General features: G+C 46.4%; 1 long non-coding RNA gene across 1 annotated transcript; it reads right to left on the reverse strand.

Annotated features, from left to right (window-relative positions):
- Positions 1–521: 521 nt before the first annotated feature.
- LOC131205047 (uncharacterized) lies at positions 522–8,243 on the reverse strand. Its single transcript, XR_009156705.1, has 3 exons — positions 8,225–8,243; positions 7,071–7,123; positions 522–6,353 (listed from the first exon to the last, which is right to left on the reverse strand). It is a non-coding gene; the product is annotated as an uncharacterized LOC131205047 (long non-coding RNA).
- Between the last annotated feature and the right edge of the window lie 907 nt (positions 8,244–9,150).

Genomic DNA, 9,150 nt, shown 5'->3' on the forward strand with positions numbered 1-9,150 from the left:
TTCAGCCCCTCGAAGGGCCTGGCCGTGTTGAAGCGGAAGAGCCGTCCGGGCTCCACTCGAGCCCAGCAAGCGAGACGGGGCCGGTAGCCCCCCCGCGTACGGGGATCACCAGGTTCGGTTCCCTCTCCCGTCCCGGCGCGCTTTGCAAACCGACCCAACCCCAACGGGCGGGGCCCGGCAAGCCTTGGGGACAGTCCGGCAGCTCCTCGACTCCCTCCCCGATTTCTCTCCGGGGGATGCGCTCCCAGCTGTCTGAACTACCCATCGCTCCGCTCGTTTTTGTGCCGGCCGCACCCCCGGCCTCGACCAATTCTCTCCTGGGGAAAAAGCGCTTCGCCGCTTCCGAAGCACTCGGGGGCTCCCTTTCTAGCCCTGGGGGAACCCTGGGTGGGGCAAAACCACTGCAGCCTCGACCGCCCCGCCCCCGAAGGACTCCCAGGACGCGGAGCGAACGGCGTCGCCCTCCAGACTTGAGGGGTGGCGAGCCCTGCCCGTTTTGTTTTTAGAGGCGGACAGGGAAACCAGCCGCCTTCTCAATTGTCGCAGCGCTTCGACCTCGCTTTTCCGCCAGGAACGGCACGTTGCGCCCCTTCCTCCCGCCCAACGAGCCCCCGGCGAGGTAGGCCTGGGGGGGGCACGGCCAAGCCCCTCCCCCCCCCAGGTGAAGCGGCGTCGGCAGGCGAGACTCGATGCAGCTCCGACGAGGCTTCACCCGAGCTGATCCCTCGCAGGCAGACAAGCGCAAGGCCGGCTAAACCGCGACTTGTTTCGCAGTCAGCGGCGGGCAGGCGAACCGCGCCATCGGGCGGCCAGACCCCATCCCGGGGCGGGGGTGCGCGCCTCCCTCTGCCCTGCTGATCCCCGGAGGGCGCGCCGGGGGACTGCAAGCGGAACTGGGCTGCCCGGCTGCCCAGCCGCCCGACGCCGCGCACCACCTACCTCTCTGCGGGACGGAGCGACTCGTGGGGGCAAACGAAAAGATGCGCAACGGCGGGGAGGGGCAGGCGCGGACACGCGCTTCCCAGGAACCCCCCCCCCTCCGGCTGAAGCGGCCGAGAGATCGACGCCTCTTCTCCGCAGCTGAGCGCCCAGCCGCATGGGCCCGAGGGTACCACTAGGAAAGGACGCTCCCGCCTCCCCGGCCAGCCTTGGAAACTCGAGGGGCTGCTTCGTTTTTATTTTATTTTAGTGAACCCGAAAGGGCTTGAACGCCCTCCATCCCGCCCGGCTTCCTGGCATTCACGTCGGGCAAAATTCTAACCCCGGCGGCCAGTTTGAAAAGTCCCCCGGCCCTTCGCCTCTCTCGGTGGGAAGAGAGCTATACTGAACAGAACCACAGAGCTGGAAGGGACCTTGGAGGTCTTCTAGTCCAACCCCTTGCTCAAGCGGGGGGCCCTCTGCCTCTTCCTTCAGCCCCTCGAAGGGCCTGGCCGTGTTGAAGCGGAAGCGCCGTCCGGGCTCCACTCGAGCCCAGCAAGCGAGACGGGGCCGGTAGCCCCCCCGCGTACGGGGATAACCAGGTTCGGTTCCCTCTCCCGTCCCGGCGCGCTTTGCAAACCGACCCAGCCCCAACGGGCGGGGCCCGGCAAGCCTTGGGGACAGTCCGGGAGCTCCTCGGCTCCCTCCCCGATTTCTCTCCGGGGGATGCGCTCCCAGCTGTCTGAACTACCCATCGCTCCGCTCGTTTTTGTGCCGGCCGCACCCCCGGCCTCGACCAATTCTCTCCTGGGGAAAAAGCGCTTCGCCGCTTCCGAAGCACTCGGGGGCTCCCTTTCTAGCCCTGGGGGAACCCTGGGTGGGGCAAAACCACTGCAGCCTCGACCGCCCCCGCCCCCCCCGAAGGGCTCCCCAGAAAGCAGAAGCGGCGGCAGCGTTTTATTCTCGGCTCTCCCGATCGTACCAGACGCCGTTAAAGATAGGAGGAATCCGGGGGCCGTTTTCAGACTAGCCCGTTTGATTAAAAAAAACCCTTTTCCTCAGTCTGAAAAGATACCGCGGGATTCCCGATTTATTTTTCTACCTCTTCAAATTGTAGTAGTCTAATTTATCCTCCAGGTGATGTTTCTCGTCTTTTTTTAGAGGAAGTTCTGAGGAGGAGGCAGCTCAATTCACACACCAGGATAAGCAAAAAACGAGACTTTGCGTCTTAAAATGTTGCACGGATTCGTTATAAGAAGTCAATCTTGGTTCAGCTTGTCCTGCAAACCTAGACAAGCTGTGCCTTATTCCATAGACAAGGATTAGGCAATGTGTAAGGCTAACTCTTGAGCTTCTGCCTGTCCTTCAGTTTTAAAGACAACTTCAGTGGGCAATCAAAGACAGTAGCATCCGATTATCTCGCCTGAGATATGGGACAATCACACAATGGTTGATTTGCACCAGATATTTAATACAAATATTCATTTTGTAAAATGGTATTGCACCAAGAATACCCCGCCTAACTTTTACTAGAAAATCTTGTCATCGTTTTTCTCCCTAAACTCTGGAGGAATAAAGCCAGAATCATCACAATCAAGCCATTATATGATTTATACACCGTCAATTAGTATATAAATCCATCCAATTATGCTTTATCAAAAAAGGCATTAATTAAATAAGCCACTGCTTAGTGTGATACAGGAATCCAATCAGTTAAATTGCACAATTGATGCTTCTATCATAGAATAGATAGAACAGAATTTTTTTTTATGGGCCAAGTGTGATTGGACACACAAGGAATTTGTCTTTGGTGCAGAGGCTCTCATCCTCCTGATGCCTACCAGAAACATTCAGTCGGCTTCTTCCACAGAAGATTCAGGGAGATTCCCAACCTTGCTGATTACTAGAGGCCACAACACTTAGTAGTAGTTGGGACTACTATGCCATATTCATATACTACTATATTCAGACTCTATTTCCATAATCAGCAGTTTTAAATTGGCTTATCTGTGGGATCCTTGGAGTTCTCTGAGGTTTGGGGTGGGTTTTTTCTTGCAGACCTTCATTACCCAACTAGGTAAAGACAATGAGTACTACAAGGAAGCGGGATTGTATTGGTATAATAAAAGACAGCCAAGCCCACTCCCTCCTAGCACTGAAGATGTTACCTCGTTAGGTAATCAAACACCTGCAAGCTCAAAGAGCACCAAGGACCCTGAACTATGAATATTTCCTCATTTGTCTTTGCAAGTCCACTGAGTTGCAGCTCTCTAAATTCTCCAACAGGAGAGCAGAGCAGAAGACTTCAGGGTTAGGGTTAGGCTATTCTGCCCTTGTTTCACCCTACCAGAAGAGGAATGTTTTCTCCTCAACTATAGCAAGGGGGATGTTGGTTTATTTGGGGAGAATCACAACTCCCATCCTAAAACTCTCACCCAGTGGACAACGAACGAAGTTCTTTGCATCACTTTAAGAAGCCAGTTTCCCGGAGCAGGTGCCAGCTTCACTACAGCAGCAAAGCAATACTGGAGGCCATTCTAAACTCCAGTATTTACGTGCTGCTAAAGCATAGCGGACAGATCTTTCAGTTTCTGCAGCCCTCCCTGGGAGTAACAAAGAGGGCTGTGATGTCGCCCAAGCACTGCAAGACTCCGGTGAGGGGGGAAAAGAAAAAAAATTGAAATCTTGTCTCTTTTGACTTGGGAGTAACTCTCTTGAATTTGTGCTTTCAAGGAAACAGGTTATTCTGCTAGCAGCATGCAATCCAGAGCATGCCCCAAAGAAGAGGGAGTCAAGCTAATCTCCAAAGCACCTTAGGGCAGGACAAGAAGCAGTGGGTGGAAACTAATCAAGGAGAGAAGCAACTTAGAACTAAGGAGAAATTTCCTGACAGTGAGAACAATTAATCAGTGGAACAACTTGCCTCCAGAAGTTGTGAATGCTCCAACACTGGAAGTTTTTAAGGAGATGTTGGATAGCCATTTGCCTGAAGTGGTGTAGGGTTTCCTGCCTAAGCAGAGGATTGGATTAGAAGACCTCCAAGGTCCCTTCCAACTCTGTTATTCTATTCTATTCTATTCTATTCTATTCTATTCTATTCTATTCTATTCTATTCTATTCTATTCTATTCTATTCTATTCTATTCTATTCTGTTCTGTTCTGTTCTGTTCTGTTCTGTTCTATACTATTCTATTCTATTCAGAGCTTAATTCTGCTGGGAATAAAACCATCGAGGAAGGATGCTAGCCACTTTTAAATGCCCTTAGAGCAGAGGTATCCAACCGTGGCAACTTTTAAGACCTGTGGACTACAACTCCCAGAATTATTCCCCAGCCGGCTAGTCTTAAAGTTCCCAAGGTTGGAAACACCTGCCTTCGGAGGCAGCAGGGCCTCAATTTTGTCTTTGCAATTCTATCTCCTTCCCAATATTGTAGATTCAGAGAAGGTTCTGCTGGCGGAGACCTCGGAACCTCACGGTTTGGGTGACTCTGAAATCATCTCCCATATTTCTTTCATTTTTGAGGTGGGAAAGGAAAAGGAAAGTTATAAGGCAGATGCTTCAAGAACCCACTCAATGTATTCATACTGAAACATACCTAGCCAGGTAAGCTAGGTTTGGGAGAGTCTTGGCTTTCCTGGGGCTGATGATGACTTCCCTTCGACTGAGCCCTTGAGGTCATGAGGCAGCCCAGAACGGTCTGTATCTTCTTTTCTCTACAAACCATGTCGTGCTGCTACATCACCTCAAGGTTCACCATTTGGGTCTCCAAGGAAGCCGAGTGGCAAAGCAATCCAAGAAGTAGGATGTCAGCAGGTCCCATTTCCCACCCAGCCACTTCGGAATATACAGGGAGAAAGGGTTCGAAGTCGCAACGGAACAAGTAGCAACAACAGAACGTCAATCAGCCTCTCCCATAAAGCATTCAGAGAACAAATTCTTGGCTTCTGAACAACGCAGGGAGAACTCAAAACTATAGTTCCATTGGTTGCATCAGATGGGAAAACACAGCCTGTATGGTTTTAGGCAAGCTAAGGATTTTCCATGCCTGCCTCCCAAATTAATCCATCTTCACCAAGCCAGAATACCTATATTTACCTCTAAAATGCACCTGTTCCAGCAGTAGCCAGTGGTGCATTTCAAACAATGAATTCAGGGCAAGTTTAATTTACTCCAGCATAAATGTACAGGTATAATCTCAGCTGGATAATCAAGCAATCTGAGAATCTGATTTCCATCAACCTTTCGTATTTATTTGGTGTGCACTACAATGACGGCTGTCAGTCACAAAAGCATATATTGGTATGTTCTGATAAAAGGTTAGACAACTATGGATTTTGTATTTTATTTCTTATGGACCAACCCTTTTATGTTATGAGCATAGTTAGCAGATTCTTTTTAAAAGTAAGTCCTGTGCACATTGTTAACTGCAGGACTTTATAGACCTGAAGGTCTGATCCCTCCAATTATTTCATTTACTTAATAATTCTTAGTTCATCTATGCGTTAAGATATACAGCATGTTTTGCAGCCTTGCCTGATCTAAAGGCTTCCAAGTACTTCCTTTATTCATTTTAAATTACCCAACTTGTCTACACCTCATATAAATGCATTATAAACTTAGATATCCCTTCCTGTCCAATAATTCCACGAACATGTTCTACAGGACAGGCTTTTAAAACACATGACTGGTTAAGAAGAAAGTTAAACTCATTTAAAGAGTTCACGGTTCTATTTTGGTTCCAAAAAACGAAACAAAACCCAAATCCTTAGAAATAGAAAGAGTTATATAAAATGCCAATAATATCACAACCAACAGCCAAGTTTGTAGCCTGTGAAACAAACAGTAAGTATTCTTGACTATAACAAATTAATTTGTTCATCTAAATGGCATCATATTTCTTGGAGACATCTTTACAGCCACTGGAAAATGACTCCTGTTTTCACTGCTTAATGGACAGGAATGCTTTAAGGAACGGTTTCTATGGACTATATGCAACAGTTATAATGCTTTTTCTCCTGCCTGGATATTTAGTAGAGAAATGCTGCCACAGCTTAGCAGGATTTAACTCATGAAAGCTGGAGGGAGATCAGATGGCACATTCAAACCATTGTCCACATGGGTACTACAATTCCCATGTTCCTGTAGCAGTTCCTGTTCACAACAACTCATAGAAGCAACCAAAAAGTCCTTCTCTAGGGGTGCTTGTTGCTTTTGCTGAAAGACTTTAAATGCAGAGAGAAGACAAGTGGATAACTTAAATCTCTCAGCCAATTCAGCCACAAGCTGCCATTGGGAGGGGATTGCTCTGGACCAACCTATGCGGTTTTTATAAACCTCTGTTCATTCTACTCACCTGTGTCAACTTACCTGCGATGAACAAAAAACAATGCAACGAGAACTCCTGGGAGAGATTTGCCTTTAGTTGAAACAGGAGCTAAAACATCAAACCCCACAAGCAAAGGTCTTACAAACGGTTTTAATGCGTATTTTAGATAAAAGCCCACAAATGCAAAAGCTCACGAACCTTTGAGCTGCGAGAGGAAGTTGTGAGCACTAATTTTTTAGGTGGGGAAAACCCTCCTGCCCCAAATACTGATTGCAGGGGGAAAACCCCAATAGCCTCAGAGAGAGATGGAATCTGATCACTTCCATTCTTTCATGGCCTTTTTGGTCTATTTTATTCTCCCACTCAGAAACAAGGATCTGGAAACAAATCCCAGCTAGAGATTAACTATCTTCTAGAGCCCCATTAAAAGTCCATGGAAGTCCATGAGAATCTTATTATTTCTACGAATGGCATTTTGAAGCTGTTGGGACTAGATTGAAGAGGAGCATGTAACCAGGGTTATGGACTGCTAAGAAAGAGGCCATGTAGAGACCCAACTTCGTTTTGACTCCTACGCTCAACCAATGTAGGAGCTAGAGAAGACTTCTGTAGGAAAGAAGGCACAATGTTTTGGCTGGCTGGAGAACGTTGTTAATGGCTTGTAGGCCAGACTTCTACTGAAGCCGCAATCATCAAATTGCAGGCCGACACATACTTTTACTACCTCCACGGACAAAGTAATAAACTGGACAAAGTAATAAACCGGACAGTGTCCGCCTTCCTCCCTTCCCCCCTCTCTTAATCTAGCAAAGGGAAACAACATACCCAAAACTGTCTGTCCGGTGTCGTCTTCCTCCTCCAATGCTTAGAACCCATGCCTGAAATTAAAACAGAAAATCCAAAAAAGAAGTCAACTGAAGGGTTGAAGAAAAGACACCTGTGGAAACAGAACAGGGTTAAGTCCTTATTATCTTCACAGTTATGGAACCCTTGGATCTTCAGCCAAGCAAGCAAAGGGGAGCAACTTGGGACAACTTCCAACTCTGTAGCACAGCGTTTTTTCTCAAGATCGGTGGCTTTAAGGTGGGTGGATTTCAACTCCCAAGAATTCTGGAAGTCCACCCATCTTAAAAGCCATCAACGCTTGAGAGACATTGATGTAGCAAAAAAGTCTATCAAAACTGTCTAGAAAGAAATTTGTCAGAAGCCCCACTTCACGAGTCACAAAGGACTTTCAAAGTCCTACTCGCACACCCTCGTCCAACCAACATTTTAATAACTCCCTTTGTAGCAGAGTGAAACTTGAGTTTTGAAAAGTTTGTGGCTTGTCTCTGAGTTTATTTGCGATAAGCAAAGAGGGAGCAACACAGATAATGAATAAACAGAAACCAACCTAGCCTGCATCACATTTCAACACATTTTTAGGTATGGATGATTGTTATAAAAAGATTCTTACTGGATTAAGTGACATTTGAGGGCGGATTCACAACATTTGTGTTTCTAATCTGTGAAAATCTATCCATATTTAAGAGACACAATGCGCACACCTACACGTGGGAAACAGAGAGACTGGATTCACACATGTGAAGCCTGGTTTATTTAAATAAACTTAATGAATGAACCACAAGTCTACACTGTGTGCTAAGCCACAAACATTATTTTCAAACTTGCAGTGGCCCCCACAAAACTAATGCTGAAAAACACATCAGGAATTGGGGTTGATAGCAACTAAGCAAAACTGTTCCCAAAAGAAAACCTTCTGAATTGTGCAAGGGCACAATGGCTTCCTGGCACTGAATTGTGCCTTAATTGTCTATTTCAGCATGAATTTTTCAAAAATATTCATGGAACATTTCATCTATTTCTTCCCTGTACAAAGAATGAACACATTTACACCTCCATTAAAAGCCTAGCTTAAAACAATCCTATGTGAAAAGTGGGGAGTGAAATAAAAAATCGTCAATTATGAGTGGACTTACCCAAGTCACTCTTTTTTTTTGGGGGGGGGGGGGAAAGTCACTTGATATAGTAATCTGCCCAACCTACAACCAGAAATAGAAAAATTTAGAAGCCAACACTCCTACCCCAGTGAAATTTTAAAACAATCCCCTTGTTTTATTGTTTCAACATTGCTTAAGGCAAAATAGCACCTTTAAAAAATAAACATAAACAAACAGTATCACAATATGTTTTCAACTAGCACCAGCTTAACACTGAAACTAAACTTCCACAAATGATAAATAATTTCTAAAATACAGATTATATTCCAAAACACACCCTCTTTTTTTTTTTTTTAATTCATCACCAACCACTGGGTCTAAATCACACACACATCCCTCCCCCCATTTTATCCTCTCATAAAAGATTGTTTAGAAACAAACCAGGGTTGACCTATTGATAAGCTGGTCTCCAAACTCTCCTCTCAGCCCTAACCCGTCTTGTCGCACAGCTCTTAAAGGAGGAAGAACTTGCACACTCTCCCACTTCTTCATGCGAGGAAGTTTTATTACTTCTTTTAAATTGGAGCACAAGGGAAGGGAAGGCTCCATAATACTGTATGTTAGAATGCCAGTAAAAGTTTTCCCTCAAAAGTGCTGACGAAGAACAGTATTTTAAACTCCCTGGAGCTTTTCCGTTGGACCAGTGTCGCCTCCTCTAGATGTAAAGGCTGCATTGCAGACTTAAAAACCAAACTCTTAAAAACAAGCATTTGTTCAAACCAAGGACGGTAGGGAAGTAGAAAATCTGACCAGAATCAGCACCCATTTACTAGGACCTGCATGTGAGCACACGCACACACACACACAAAAAACCACACACCCGCACAACAGATTATCTTTTTTAAGATCTGTTGCCCCTTCTGCACATTGTTTTCCAGCAGAAACGTTATGACTTAGGATTTCAA

Source organism: Ahaetulla prasina, chromosome 11, assembly GCF_028640845.1.
Source record: "Ahaetulla prasina isolate Xishuangbanna chromosome 11, ASM2864084v1, whole genome shotgun sequence".
Lineage (NCBI taxonomy): Eukaryota > Metazoa > Chordata > Lepidosauria > Squamata > Colubridae > Ahaetulla > Ahaetulla prasina.